The 15,698-nt window shown below is 34.5% G+C and overlaps 1 protein-coding gene across 1 annotated transcript in view; it reads right to left on the reverse strand.

Annotated features, from left to right (window-relative positions):
• Pcdh15 (protocadherin related 15) overlaps positions 1-14,829 on the reverse strand; it is a 514,067-nt gene extending 499,238 nt beyond the window's left edge. The window contains exon 1 of the mRNA XM_090346943.1: positions 14,805-14,829. The gene's annotated coding sequence lies outside the window, so the exon portion shown is untranslated. The remainder of the gene's footprint in view (positions 1-14,804) is intronic.
• Between the last annotated feature and the right edge of the window lie 869 nt (positions 14,830-15,698).

The following is a 15,698-nucleotide window of genomic DNA, read 5'->3' on the forward strand; positions in this document are numbered from 1 at the left end:
TCTTTTTATTGCAAGCCATATAGTGTTTGTCAACTGAAAGAATTGCTTTCTGCCAAAAATAAATATGCTAGGTACTAATAGCTAATGTCTGTCATCTAATTCAGGAAGCTAAGATCTGCAGATTCTTTTTTGAAGTCAGTGCAAGAAAAAGCCCATGAGATTCTTATCCAATTAACTACCAGAAAAGTTGGAAGTAGATCGGTGGCTCAAATATTACAGAACTACTGGCCGTGAGCAAGAAAGGTCAAAGAGAATGTCCAAGTCTTAAGTTCACACATGAGGACTGGCAAACAAACACATGCACAAATGTGAAACAAGTAAAATAATCCTCAAATTGGGAGAGTTTTAAAATACATTAACTGTTGAACTCTCAAACAATAAACCGTATAAGATTTTGTTGATTATAAGGAATATACAAAGGAAAGCTATTCTCATAAAGTTCAAAGAACTTTGGGAACAGCTTGAGGAAAGAAAGCTGTATCGTATTTCCAGCCAAGAGATTTTCTTGGCACTCGGAACAAAAACTTGGATTCCTTATTCTCATCAGCTGTCCAGGCAACATCTTAAATCTTTTAGAAAATTCTATACAATATAAAATACCTTTTAAAATTAAAAACAAACCATTTGGAGATACTGGACTGTTCTTAGCTCAACTATATAAAATGTAGGTGCATCAGACTGGCAACAAACTTTTAAGCAATATCAGAAACCTCAAAGACTAAAGAAGAAAGTTCCTCATGAAAACCATATGAAATGAAGTCCTAAATACAGCACTGTATGATAAGAGTCTCATCAGGCATTTTCTATTTCAAAGGATGATAATATTTGGAATACGGAAGATTCACTTTAGCCTTATTTCCTACTGAGCCTCTTTTAAACTAACTGCCACCAATAGTTTACAGTACAACACATTGAGGTCTAAGCTAAATGAAAAATGCCAAAGTTATTGTACAGAATCTGCATTATTTGCGCACACACCCACACACACCCACACACACACATGCACACACACACATAGAGGAGCATTTCTATGTTGGAATTTGTCAACTATGGAAAGAAACTCTCTGCCTTTTAAAATGTGATATACCATTTTCAAAACTAATTTTAATCTCTGTGAGATAATAATGAGCTTATAATCAAAGTGTATTTACATGTAATATAACATGATTTTCCTTTAAATGCTATTATTTAATTGCTGCTTTATGTAATAACTAAAGCAAAGTTAATTTTTGAAGTATTTTTGTGAAGCAATCACACTAATGGATTTTTCAATAAATGTTCTATGATTTATTGAGGCCAGAAGGGAAAAAAGTAGTTTTGAACATTTTAAGATAAATTCTTTAAATATATTTGAACTATTGAATATGATTTGTATAAATTGTAGAATGTTCCATTCGATTTAAATACAGTAACACCATCACAATCTGCTTTCTTGAAATACAGCATTTCTCCAGGAAATAAGACTGTACTCTGAAAAAATATTATCTCTATAAAAAATGTTTCAAACAAAACCTTTCTTCTTTCAATTACCTCAACAGCTGGCAATATATGTTTGCATACAGAAAGAAAAGAGCTTACAAAGACATATTCTGCTACTTCAAGGACGTTAGATTTGTAAGAGTGCTGAGAAAACTCATTTGCAAATAATTCAAGTAGACTTGTAAGCACTAATAATAGAGGATTTTTTTGAAAAAAAAATCTTTAATATTTGCAGTTATGGGAGAGAACTGTAAAACAGAATCAACCAACCATATAAAGAAAGAATGATTCAGTCACCCACTGTAAAAAGAGCAAATGATAGTCATCAAATAAAAGTGGCAAGATGATCAGTGAAAAGACAAGCTTTAAGGATGCCATATGAAAACATATTTTAACAATAGGATGTTGTAAAAACTCATGGATTTGGCAGCCATCTGGCTACCTATGGTCTAATCCCAATCCGATAATTTATAACCAATATGTTTCCCTTTCTGAAATTTATGAGCCTCAGTCTCTATATCTTAAAAATTAGGCTCATCATACCCACATAACTTTAAAATTCTTGAAAATTCAAGTTACAAGTGAATACCATCATTCTGATATCATCTAGCAAGGATCTTTGTTAAATAAACATATGTCAAAGCAAAATGACCACATAGCAAGACATTAGATCCAGTCCATTTTGATTGGTTACAGAAGGATCTGCTAATTATAATAGCAAGACATCTGATATCTTCTTTTGTTGATTTTTTTCAATATTCAGATAATTCAAAAGATAATCAGACAACTCTCACAACCAAGCAAAGAGTACACTATAGTCTTATAAGATGAACTCTGCTTATCATGATAAAGCACTTCTGTTATCCAGTTGCCTAGAAAAATCAGCACTATTCCCTAGAAATATCCTATGTAGGACTCCTTTAAGGTTAATTATGCTCTAAAATATATTCTTTTTCTACTGGCAAATTCTAAAAAGTACAGAGAAAATTTCTTATGTGTTATACATAGGCTCTATTTGGCCTATATCAGAACACATTTTCTGTGCTGATCAATCACTCTGTGATTTTCATCATTGTTGTATCTTCATTAATATATGAAAATGTAGGATTGGATTATACCAATGAAGCTATTCAAATTATAATTAAGGATTAAAGTGAGTATCTCCTACAGACAATTTAGGTACTATTACTGAGAGAATAAAAAAAATCTACATATTTATTTAAAGAAAATTCTATGAACATAGAAATTGACAGTTTCTCATTGCTCTTATCTCTATACTATATTGGTTAATGTCTTGAATAATTAGAAATTAAATATTTTTAATGAATAAAAAATTTAAATTCTGGTTTTTGTTTGTTTGTTTGTTTGTTTGTTTTGTGGGTCATGGGGCTTGAACTCTGGGCCTGGGTGCTGTCCCTGAACTCTTCAGCTCAAGTCTACCACCCTACCCCTTGAGCCAACAGCCCCACTTCCCCTTTTCTAGGGGAGAAGAGTCTCAAGTTCCTTTTTTTTATTTGAATCTCACATTCTTTAGTGCCAGGGCTGGCTTTGAACCATAATCTTCACATCTTAGCCTCTTGAGCAGCTAGGATTACAGGGGTGAGCCACCACATCCGGCTACTAAATTCTAGTTTTCTTCCTTTGATTTTACTCAAGTATTATGCCACACAAGCTCAACTCATGAATGACTCTTCTACCTTCCAAATATCTTCAATTTTTCTCTAAAGCAAGTGGAAATCTTGACCAAGATTAGAAGTATTTCTGCTTGATAAACTAAAACAAACTTTCAACAACTCAGAATGAACCAGAAATAAGGTTAGAGGAAGATACAGAAAAACAGAAAAGCAAAATGAAAAAAAGAAGTAAACACAGCAGAAAGCTCTGTGACATAATACAGTTTTTCTCGCCTTATTCCTCATGGGAAATAAGGGCTAATATTTTGTGCTAGAACATTTTGTGATCAGAAAAGAAAACAAAACAAAAATAAGCAGTTCTGATCTACAGGAATCTACTGTTGCTCTACTTGACTATGTACATTAAAATCAACAATGAAGATGAATGCTGGTGGCTTACACTTGTAACCCTCACTATTCACAAGGCTAAAACTGGAGAATAAGTTCCAAGCCAGACTGAGAAAGAAAGTCTATGGGAATGTTAACTTCAATTAAGCATCAAAAATGAAGATGTGAACCTGTGGCTCAAGCAGTAGAGCAAGAAGCTAAAAAGATACAACTCAGGACCTGTGTTCAAGCCCCCATTAGGGTAACACATTTTGAGATGCTACTTTTAAAACAAACTTTCTTGCACATGTCAATAAATATCCCAGGACACCTGATGGAGCAAATAATGTTCTAATAGAAGACAAATTTCTCCATTGTTTTCAACCTTCAGGCAAAGCCTCCTAGATCTTCTCTAATACCAGTTTGAGTACCAACATAAACAAAAACAGCTGTGCATCACTCTTGCACTCTAGACTTTTGTACACTCAGGACAAGAATATCATTGTGTTCAGAAATGTTAAAAGCTGGCATTAACTTACAGTGATAATACAGGCACAGAAATCTTTATGAAAGATTTCTTGGGATTGATTTACCATATTAATTTCTAACCTTTGAGTACCGTATAGATTAGAGATACATTAGATATTTTCTCTACAATGATTAGGGAAAGAGGAATAGCTGAACAACACAGAAGAAAATCCACTTAGAATTTTCTTATCTATAATTGATTATGTATCCTATGCACATACCTTACATATTTCTTTCCTGACTCAGAGAAAATTCCTCATGGAACTGAGTATTATTTTCACAATTAAATTATCTGCAACAAAAAGAAGTAGGCTTGGCTCTCTCATCTCTTGTGATTGAGAAATCAATTTATTATTCAATGTCAATATTGTTCAATACAAAAGAGGCCTTATATTTTCTCTAATTTTTCCTCACTGAGATTGGGTTTCATGGAGTTGGGTGTCTGAGTGTTTTCTGGAAATCCACATTCTTTTCCCGCAAATTTCCAGTTTTCATCATCATTGAAAATCCACTCTGATTATTCTTAATCTGCTGTCTTATAGGAGGCAATGTATATGTGTTCATGTCCAAGAGAATAGCCTAAGCTATATATCAGTCATTTTATTGAGATTCAATACATAAAATCTTTCCAACCAATGCCATCCTTCCAATTCCCAGGACTAAGGTACCATTTGAATCATTTACTTTTTTGGCCCACTATTGAAACTAATGTATACATTTCTGAAACAAAAAATGCTTGAATATCCCATTGAAAAGGATATTTCAAAGCTGAATGCTACTGGTTCATCATGGTAATCCTAGCTACTCAGGAGGCTGAGTTCTGAGGATCTTAGTTGAAAGCTGAATTGACCAGGAAAGTTTGGGCACCTCTTACATCCCATTACACACACACACACACACACACACACACACACACACACACACACACACACAGCTGGGCACAGTGGCTCACAACTGTAATCTTCACTACTCAGGGGGCTGAGATCTGAGGATCAAGGTTCAAAGCCAGCCCTGGCACAAAAATACCTGAGACTCTTATCTCCAATTAACCTCTAGAAAATGGGAAGTGGGGCTTAGGACGGTAGCCTTGAGCTGAAGAGAGAGAAGAGACAGTGCCCAGATAGAGTTCAAGCCCTATGACCCACAAAAAGAAAAAAAGAAAAGAAATTTGAAAAAAGAAAGAGCTAGAAGCAGATAAGTGGCACAAGTGGCAGAGAGCTAGCTTTGAGCAAAACAGCTCAAGAAGTCAGTGCCTAAGGCCTTAGTTCAAGTACCAGGTCCTAAACAAGAAAATAAGGAAGGAAAGAGGGAAGAAGGAAATCAAGGAAGGAAACAAGGAAGGGAGGGAGGGAGGGAAAGAGGGAGGGAAGGTTATTTTCAGGTAGCTGGAGAAGAATTTCTATTTTTGCTTTTAAACATAAATCAAATGGTCAAAATGTTCCCTCTCATTCTGAGATGTAACTGAAGTACCCTTCTGTTACTCAGTTCTGTCTTATAACTTCCATTAACCTAAGAAAAGTTTCCAAAGTAGCCACCTGTTTCTGTTTGCCTGACCTTTGTAAGTTCTATTTATTTATTTTTAATCAGCACCTCTTATACTCTTATAACCCATGAAGCAGCTGAAAGTTAAGTCAGTATGCCCAATTGAGCCTACCCTCAAAAATCACTAGAGAAGCTGAGCGTTCCAAATGAATGAGCAAAATTCACTTACAATTTTGTTCCACTGATGAGCATTATTATAAAAAGAGATGATGTATATATGGTATACACTGATTTATTAATATACCCCCATTCATACCAATATAATACCCACATTTCTTTGAAAAGATGTGATCAATAAGTCTGCATCTCTAAAAGTCAGACGAAAAATATAGCACTAACTTTTGAATAAATTATCCATACTTGTGTATAAACAAAAAATAATAGTATGACAAGATGTGTAAAGATGAAAGAAATAGTAAAATGAAAATTTATTTCAAAGTTGTCTTTATTTCATCCACTATTCCATGTAAATAGAATTCAAATTTCTTTATGATGAGGCATATTTACATATTCTCCTCATTACTCTCATATGATCATGCTAATAAAGTAATGAAAATGCCTATAGATATTTTAAAATGGCAATTGACTATATTGTGCATAATTATTTCTATTCACAAAGACATGTGTACGATTAATATTTACTTGTCTCATTTCCACAAATGAATGATTAATAAAATATAAGGAGCAAATCTAATTTATCTTTTGATAATTTTCACCAGCCAATTCTAATTTTGGTTTGGCTAAATTTGTTATATTTTAATGATTATGTAGGGGTATAAAGATAATAGTTTTCTCCTCTGGTTATATTGCTTTATGTCTTGTGCTTCAAAAAGGATATGAGATACTCAACTAGAATTCCTGGAATGATAACGAATTTATATATTGTTATGTAATAACTTTGAACCCTATTGTTATTGAAGAATCATTACATAACAAAGACAACTGATATGATATGTTCAAATACTTTTCTTATACCTATGGTTATCAAGGGAGACAATATCCCAGTATTTTTAGTTATTTTATTCAGAGCCTGTTTTTATGTTTTTTTCTATCTCTCTATTTTGGTCTCTACTTATACAGCCTTTATGTATATCTTTCTCCATACCTATCTGATTCATTTAATTCATAATGTAAATTGTTTCTAATATCCAGAAATAATATTTGTTACATATATCAAATTGTACTACAACAGACTTTAATTGAAATTAAAATATAATACTGAAATATTCAGGAGAGAAAACATTGTCATTTGAGATTTGTATTATTATTTTCCTAGATCCACAGCCTGAAGTGTTTATTGCCCATTGCTTTTGACCAAAGGTACTGAGGGTCATACTTACAACTAAAATACTATCAGTTTTCCAGCTAGAATAATATCTGCCTCACTCCTACTCCAAAAATAAAAAAGCTGATTTCTAGAAGCTAAAAAAATGAAACTTCAGTCTTACCGTTATTCATCATTTTTTTAATTTTTTATTGTAATTAGTAAAAGGGTTACATGATATTTGCCAGATAGAAGGTGCATTAATTCACATACATTGATACCCTTTCACATGTCTTGGTACCTGTTTCCCTCCCCCCCATATCCCCCACCTATCTTGGTTTTTCCCCCTTCCCTATCAAATTTCAAATATCCAAATACAAATAAATTCAATATATCAGATAACAAAGTGATATTCTATAAGTTTAAAATGCATGAAACCAAACTGACTAGATATATGGGTATGATTCCTGTGTTCTCATCTATAGAGACGTGCCATGAGGATTTTTAAGACAACTCTTCTGCTTAAGGAGCTCACAATTAAACTGTTCATATAGTTTTTGAATGAGTCACATATAAAATGGGTATTCACTGAGAATAGCAATTATTCATATTATAGCACTTTTGAGATCAATTAAAATAGAATAGTCTTTAGAAAATATATCTGAGGCTTTACACAATATCATGTGATATCCAACAGTTTACCAATATCTAAAAGATTTTGATCCCAATAAGAGGCTATTGAAATAGTAGTTATTGTTAAGCACTAGTGGCTGACAGCTATAATTCTACAGAGTTGAGAAGGATTACAGATAGAAACCCAGTTAGAAAAAAGAAAAAAAAGTTCATGAAGTCCTAAGTTAATCAGTAGCAGAATATATTGATGATGACGTGTCATCCTACCTTTACAGAAAGATGAGATAATGCAAATAGTATTCCAGGCCAGACTTGGCAAATAAATCAGCAAAATACTTTTTCATTCCAAAACACTGCACACAGTTGCATACATCTTTTAATCTCAATACAGTAGATAGCTTAAATCAGAGGATTTGGCTTAGGAAAGATGGGCAAAAATATCTAATCTCAAAAATGGTAATAGATAAATTATTTATTTGTTAAAAATTTAAAAACAGTCAGAGTATACCAGGAGTACTGTGTATGAACAACAGAAAAGGCATGTAACTGAGGATATTTGCATGAAAGACATATATAGAATAAGAAAATTTTGAAAAATGAGGCTGAAATATGTTTTGACTAATAAACTTTTGAAACAAACCAACACACCAAAACAAAATTAATAAGGTGAACATTTTACTAAGAAAAAATAAGAGGGAAGAGACATCTAAAGGTTAAAGAATAGTCAATAATACCAAATAATGCAAACAATGCTGAAAACTTCCATTGAATTCAGCATATAAGAGGTCATTGGTGACATAGAGAAGAATTTCTGAGAAGTAGTGAAGGTTGAAATCAGACCACAGTATAAACAGTGAAATTGCTTTAATATTTCACTCAATGGCTCATTGAATTTGAAGTTGAATCCAAACCTGTGAATCTAATTCTTTATAGAGTCAAGGTCCCTTGGCTATTTTGTCATTTTGTGTATAAGACTCTCCAAGAAAGACACTTGTGTCTTCCCTAAGAAAGATGCTAACTATGCCCTAACTTAATCTTCCTTATACCCTGTGTGATTTCTCATCTAAGACAATGCATGCACCCACAGCATAAAGGTTGGTCTCAGAGAATATTTATAACTTGAAATTTATTTGGCAGCAAAGATATTCTATTAGAAAAATATCCTTTCTATGACAAAGGAACCTCTGTAGTGAATAATCTTTGTGAAAACACTGAATGCTGTGCTGTATCTAAAAACTATGCTTCTATTTTGCTCATATTTAAATTTCAGCCTTGTGACTTGCTGAAAGCTTAGAGATTTCCCGATGACTTGTGGAACAGCTTTTTCCTTCCTTTTGTTATATTATCAATATCCATATTTGATATTAAATTTCACTCCTGCAGCTCAGATGAATGTGAAGACAAGTAAGTGTATACATCCATACATGTGTGTGCATGTGTGTCTGTGTGTGTTTGAAGCAATAAACAAAGCCTTGAGGTAACAAAACAGGTGGCCATAAAATTCACTAACAAAAGAGTACATATATGAATCAATTTAAAAAATAATACAGAATTAATTATTATAATCACTATTTTAAAGGGTGTGTGTGTGTGTGTGTGTGTGTGTGTGTGTGTGTGTGTGTGTGTGTGTGTCAGGGCCAGCGCTCTGTATTTTGGCTTTTTTGGTGGTTAATTGCATACAAGCATCTTACAGACCTTCTTGACATGGCTGGCTTCAAATAACAATCCATCCTTAGATCTCAGCCCACTGAGTATGTAGGATTATAGGCATGCTCTACCTGCACTCACTAAAGCAATTTGTTAAATTTGTTAACCAATGCATGCAAATTCGTGAATTGAACATCTAAGGTTCTTATTATATATTCTCTTCAACTAAAAATTGAAAAGAACTATCAAAACATAAAGTGAAGAGATATGAAAAGGAACTGAGTGATTTTAATGGCTCAGTAACATCTAAATGTGAATGGAAGGACAGTAAATTTTGTAATAGAGCACAGAAAATTTCATTAGTTATGCCAAAAGGTGGAGGTACACTGAATGGTTGTGCCAGCCAAAGTACCTCATTTGTTAAACCACCAAGTTCTGTAATCTCCCCTAAGCTGTCTCTTTCTCCATAACTAAGAGATTATTTCCTGAAGTAATCACCCAGATTCAGTCACGAACTACAGTCCACTTCTGGATTTCAATATATCAAGAAATGCCCACTGATTGGCAAGACTTGCTCATATACAAAAGATTTCAATGAGCTTTTCATTGATTTGTCTCTAATGAAAAAGAAATACTTTCTATTGATAAAAGTTATTTATTTTGTTTATTTGCATACAGCAAAATCATACCTTCACCTCCCCCTGTAGTTAAAAGGGGAGATATATCTATGGACTAGAAAAAGAAATGTGACCAGGCCACGGCATCACATCGATCGGGTCTTGCTCTTTTATCTAAAAAATATGGGGATAACAAACATTAAACATTGCACTTACAAGTTAAAAATAATTCCTGAACAATGAAAATCTTATTACTAACTTTTCTTTACAGCAGGAATAAATTCTTTCCCTGTCCTTTCTTTTCCTTCCCCCTCTCTTTCCTTATCTGTCAGTTTTGTCTACCACCATTTAAAAATTTACATTTTCAGTCTATCTCAGTCTCCCTTGCTGAGTCTGTCAGACATTCAATCTATTCTATTCTATTCTATTCTATTCTATTCTATTCTATTCTTCATCTATCTCCATGTGTTTGCTGTTTTTACTTTGTTTCCATTTCTAGCTTTGGGGCTGCCTTTTTACTTCAGTCAGTTTGAATCTGTCTCTCTAACTTTCTTTCCTGGTCCATCACTATACCTCTGTCTCTGCCTGACCTTTCTGTTCTTTCATCGCAATCTACCTTTTCCTCTGACCTCTCTGTCTCCCCCTCCCTCTCTTTCTCCTCACTCTTTTTTTTCCCACTCTTATCTCTTTTACTCTATCTCTAACTTCACTTATCTTTCTGGATCTCACCTTGTTTCTCATTCTATTTCTGTGTCTATCTCTATGTCCCTCTGAATATTTCTCTGTGACTTCTTCATGTGTATCTGCCTAGGACTGAGAGGCAACTTTCTGGAGAAATAGCAACCTCTCATTCAGTTTTAATAACCCTTCTTTGGATTGCAGTGGTGTGCATCAAAGTTGAAGAAATCAGTTCCTTAAATGATAAAGCAGAAAGGAAAGTCACTGTCCTAGTACAAACAATTTGCATTTCCATAAGGATTCAGTGATGCAGAAGAAAAAAGGCTTCTTCTGACACCTCCATGAAAATAACAGGAAGAGCATTCATTAGCCTGGCTCCCATTTGAATGATGCACTCCATTGCACACACTGAGGTCCTCCCCCAGGCAGGAAACAGTTCAATCTTGTCTGAAACCCACCCTTTCACTAGCTATTAGAATGAATGACTTCTTAAAGTAATGGAAACTACACATCTGCCGTGGCCTAAGAATGCTTACACTCTAAAAGCCATACAGAGTCACACCTCCTGTCATTTTTCTTATCTGTCAAAGAGAACCATAAACAAACTTGGAATTCTTCCGTTTACCCAACCTGAAGGAGATAAATGATTTACTCTCTTCAGTTTCTTGAAATAAAGACTGTTTGCTCATTTATAGCCTTAGTAGCTGGAATCTGATGTTTAAGGTTGACTGCAACCTTTAAACAGCTTGTGAGATAAAAGAAAATGCATCCATTCAAGTCTGTAGGCATGAACCTTTACTCCTCAGAATATAACTGCTCAGTTGCTGTGTTTTGTGCATAGACAGACACACATGCCACATACAGACACTCATATACACACATTACCTTGAAAATTTATTGCAGGATTAAAACAATAATATAGGGATTATTTATTGATTGTTTATCTTCATTCATGCATCTCAAACTCTGAATCATAAATGCTAACACTGATGGAAAAAAGTGTTTAGGTGACATACTGAGATTTTTCAGGAAAATAATCCATAACTTTGGATTAAATGATATGCCGTGTGTGTGTGTGTGTGTGTGTGTGTGTGTGTGTGTGGCAAGTGGGGGGATTCCTAGCACAGTAGTATATGACTTGCTTTCACATCCATCATGCTATTCTTGCATGTCTGGCATCCTAACTGACACATCATAAATGGAGGAACCATTTGAAGGTCATGCTGTTGACACATTCACAATAGCCCCAGTTGCCAACAATTCACACACAAGTAAATGATTCCGGATCAGTTCAGTTTGTGAGTGTTTTGAATCTTTGAATTTTTAACAGATTCTACCAAGGAAACAAGTTAGCCACCAGTTATTCCTAATACCTCTGATAGCATTTCCATTTTTTGTTTTTGCCAGTCTTGGGGCTTGACTCAGAGCCTGGGTACTGTCCTTGGACATTTTTGCTCCAGGCTACTGCTATGCCACTTGAGCTTCTGATACACTTTCAGCTTTTTCTGTATCCAAACCAGGTCTTCATGCATGCTAGGCAAGCACTCTACCACTGAGTTATGCTTCCAGCCCCTCCCAATATCATTTCTTAATCCACAAAAATAGCTATAGATAATGAATGAATTCCCTTACTAGCTTTCATTATCTTCTGCTTCTAACTCAGTGGTGTAGAATTATGAAGGTGATATTTGAAAACACACAGGTCATTGCTCCTTTTGAATCTTAGTCTGACACATAGATTATGCCAAATTCCCATTTAAAAAGAAGGAATATTTATATGTGAGCAAAAACTTTAGGTTAAAAATAACAAGCATAATTTTTAAGAGTCATTCTGTCTAATGATTAATATTATACTTATACCACCCCATTTTGCATGAGAAAGCCAAAGAGACATAGATGGACAAAATATTTCTAGAACACCATTAAACATGAGAAACGGAAAAAATAATAACTAGGATCAGACACAACTCTATGTAGAACTTCTAGTAATGTGAAACTTTCGACCAAAAATGTGTCTATTCTATTAAGAAGCACTGTGGTTTCTGTCCATTTATTACTGCCAGCAGTTTCTATTTCTTCTTAGGTTAAGATCTTGAGTGAAACTTAAACTCTGTATTTCTCCCTTAGTGTTAGGACTACAATAAGCTGTAAGTGTATTCAGCAGGGGTTCTATGCTAGGTAAAAATTTGAGGCAGCATCTGGTTTATGAGAGGTTTAGATTATTTTACACCGCAGACACAGGAACAAAATCTCCTGTTCTCTGAAATGATGCCTGTCAAGTTACAAGGGTAATTGTTCATCGACCCTTATACACCTGAATTAGAATGGATGCATTTCCTTTGCATTGGCTTTTTATTGTAAAGGGTTATTATTTATTCATAAAGCAAATATCCTTAAGATCAGGTGGTAACAGAAAGGATTTGATAATTACTCAACATACACTTACTTGAAATACATTTTACAATCACAGAAAAATAATGTCATTCTGTGGTGAATAGCATTACAATTCCCATTTGCCTTTATTTTCAAATTTGGGTTATGTACAAAACGCTGGGAGATATTTTAAAATGGATGAACAATAAAACACTTTTCCTACTATACATCTACAGAGTTGAACAATAAAATTATACAGTGCGTATCATTTAAAATTTTCATGTGGATAGATTAAACAATAATTTTCACTTAACTTTAACTCTCAGGTTAGGTTTCTAAGAATTAAAATTATTCAGGTGCTGTGCCCAACTCGTTTTATAATTCCCACACTTCCCAATCATGTTACGAATTATTAACGAACATGACTTCATTGTAAGAACCTCCTAGAGGGGCCAGGAGTTTGGCCTAGTGGTTAAAGTGCTTGCCTAGCATGCATGAAGACCCGGGTTCGATTCCTCAGTACCACATACATAGAAAAAAGCCAGAAGTGGTGCTGAGGCTCAAGTGGTAGAGCTCTAGCCTTGAGAAAGTCCAAGGACAGTGCTCAGGCCCTGAGCTCAAGCCCAGGACTGGCAAAAAAAAAAAAAAAAAAAAAAGAACCTCCTAGAGATTGAAAGGTTTTACTTAAATCTCTTTATCCATAATATTCAAGTATATGTCTGTAATTTCCTAGAGTGGTTGCTCACAGTGGGATACCAAAGAATCTGCTCAGTTACTGCTCAGGGTTCAGATCCATGGCAACATTATGGGAAGTCAAATTCCCCTTTCAGAGTACTATTGTCATTGCTGAGAGGTGAGGGATCACCACTCAATGTAATTGAGCCTTCATTAAGTTGCACTTTTATTGCCTAGGAGAATGAGTCCACCTTCAAGAGGATCAAGTTGCTGAAACTTGAAGACTTTCCTCTACAGATAACACTTACCACCACTTCAGCTAACTAAGAGGGAACATACAGAGAAAAGCAAGTTCACAGGCATATATTAAAGGAACAGGATCACACAGGCTGGGCAAAGACAAGCAACATTGTGTGGTCAAAGTATGTCTTTGAAAATGTTTGCATCTCTGATGGTAGGGAACCTGTAACTTAAGTACTTAGTTGTTATGTTTCACAATTGGCTCTTTTGCAAAAGTAAATGAATATGACCAGGAGTTAACCTTACACAAAACTATTGTATTCGACTCTCATTAACTATGGTTTTCTGCTCAGGTGAAATGTCACCAAATCTATGACGATCTGTGTGCATTGCTATAGATTGCAAAATCAGTGAACTGACCTGAAACTTGTTACTCAGGGTCTGTTCTCCCTGGAACTACCATATATTCATAAAATAGAAGCCACAACACAACAGAGAAAAGCTGTGAATTCTCTAGATTCAATTTTATAGGATAAGGATAAGTCAACTTGAACTCAAATTCCAAAATCTTATGCCTCCAGATATTTCTGGAAAAAATATGTATATTGTAATGCCCTAAAGACATTTAGCCTGAGAACCTCAAGATAATCAATATTTTACAAAAAAAGCATAACATTGTTATTCAGTTATTCACTTTCTCTTTCATGCCCACTATTACTGCACATAGAGCAAACTGTTGATATATTACACCCATAAACATGACATAGTATGCCAATCCTTATCTCCTTACTATCCTATACAAGAAGTGTATTAAAAGTAATGGCGGATGAACGTCATAAATATCAAAATCAAACATGCTTATAGTTCAAAGCATGTGTCTTTATAAATATTATACTAACAATTCAACAAATGAGAATACCACTCACTAATCAGAAAGCTTAGGAGGATAAATTTTGTGTTTACAGAAAATAATGCTTTTTACAACATTTCTACTCTGTTCTTTCCACAAGCTGACAGAAAGTGATACCATGACACAGATATATCGTACTGAAACAAAGTCTTAACTTTCTTGGTAGTTCACTGCTGTCTCACATTTGAAAGATGAAGGAAAGGTTTGGAAATACTTACTTGTGATTGAAAGTTTCATCTTGGGTCCACATAAAATTATGCAGCAAGTTTTCTTGTCGGGCTTCCTCTTCAACATCCCTTTAACAAACCACCACTGCTTTTAATCTAGTTTCAGGATGATTCTTTCATACGTTTCACTTCTTTGTTTCTGGAGAAGCATTTATATCCACTCTTCCATCATCACGAAAATGTTACAAATATAAAAAAATGTACATGTACACACAAAGCAAAACAACTCAACATATTAACATAGAAGGCATTTCATAATTGTCCACGAACAGAGGTGTATGCCAACTGCCTTAGTTATCAGAAGCAACTAAGTCTAATCTGCTAGCAGGAATCTGTCTGCCCTCTATCTGTGGCTATTAGTTCAACACGTTGATTCACTGGCACTGCAGCAGCAGCAATTAGCTACCCTGGTCTTCACAGCACATACAGGACACAGCTGAGTATGCGAAAACAAATAGAGCTGGGGAGCAATTAGTAGCAGGTGCTACAGGCCCAAAGACAAATTGATCTCCTACTGGTCATCTCTGCTAGATCTTTATTGTATCTTTACTGTCAGCCTGTCTGGTGATTCTCTGTTCTTTTTTTACTTTTTAATGTTTTACTTTACAAAGAAATTTAGCAGCATACATGCAATTACATTACTGACAAGTCAAAATAAGCCCTTAAACTCTTTCCAGCTTTCTCTCTCACACTCTCTCACACCTTGCTTTTCTTCTTTTACCCTCTCAATCACCTTCTTATAACATCTTTGCAACAGAACAAAATTTCACATATTTCTATAGGATATGAAAGTAAATTTTAGGATTATGAACATAGATGTTTATGTATACATATATATGACTCATAGAAAAGTGACACAGAAAAAACATTATAGTTATTTCTTAA

Source organism: Megascapheus bottae, chromosome 15 (genome assembly GCF_031878675.1).
Source record: "Megascapheus bottae isolate mThoBot1 chromosome 15, mThoBot2.hap1, whole genome shotgun sequence".
Taxonomy (NCBI): Eukaryota; Metazoa; Chordata; class Mammalia; order Rodentia; family Geomyidae; genus Megascapheus; species Megascapheus bottae.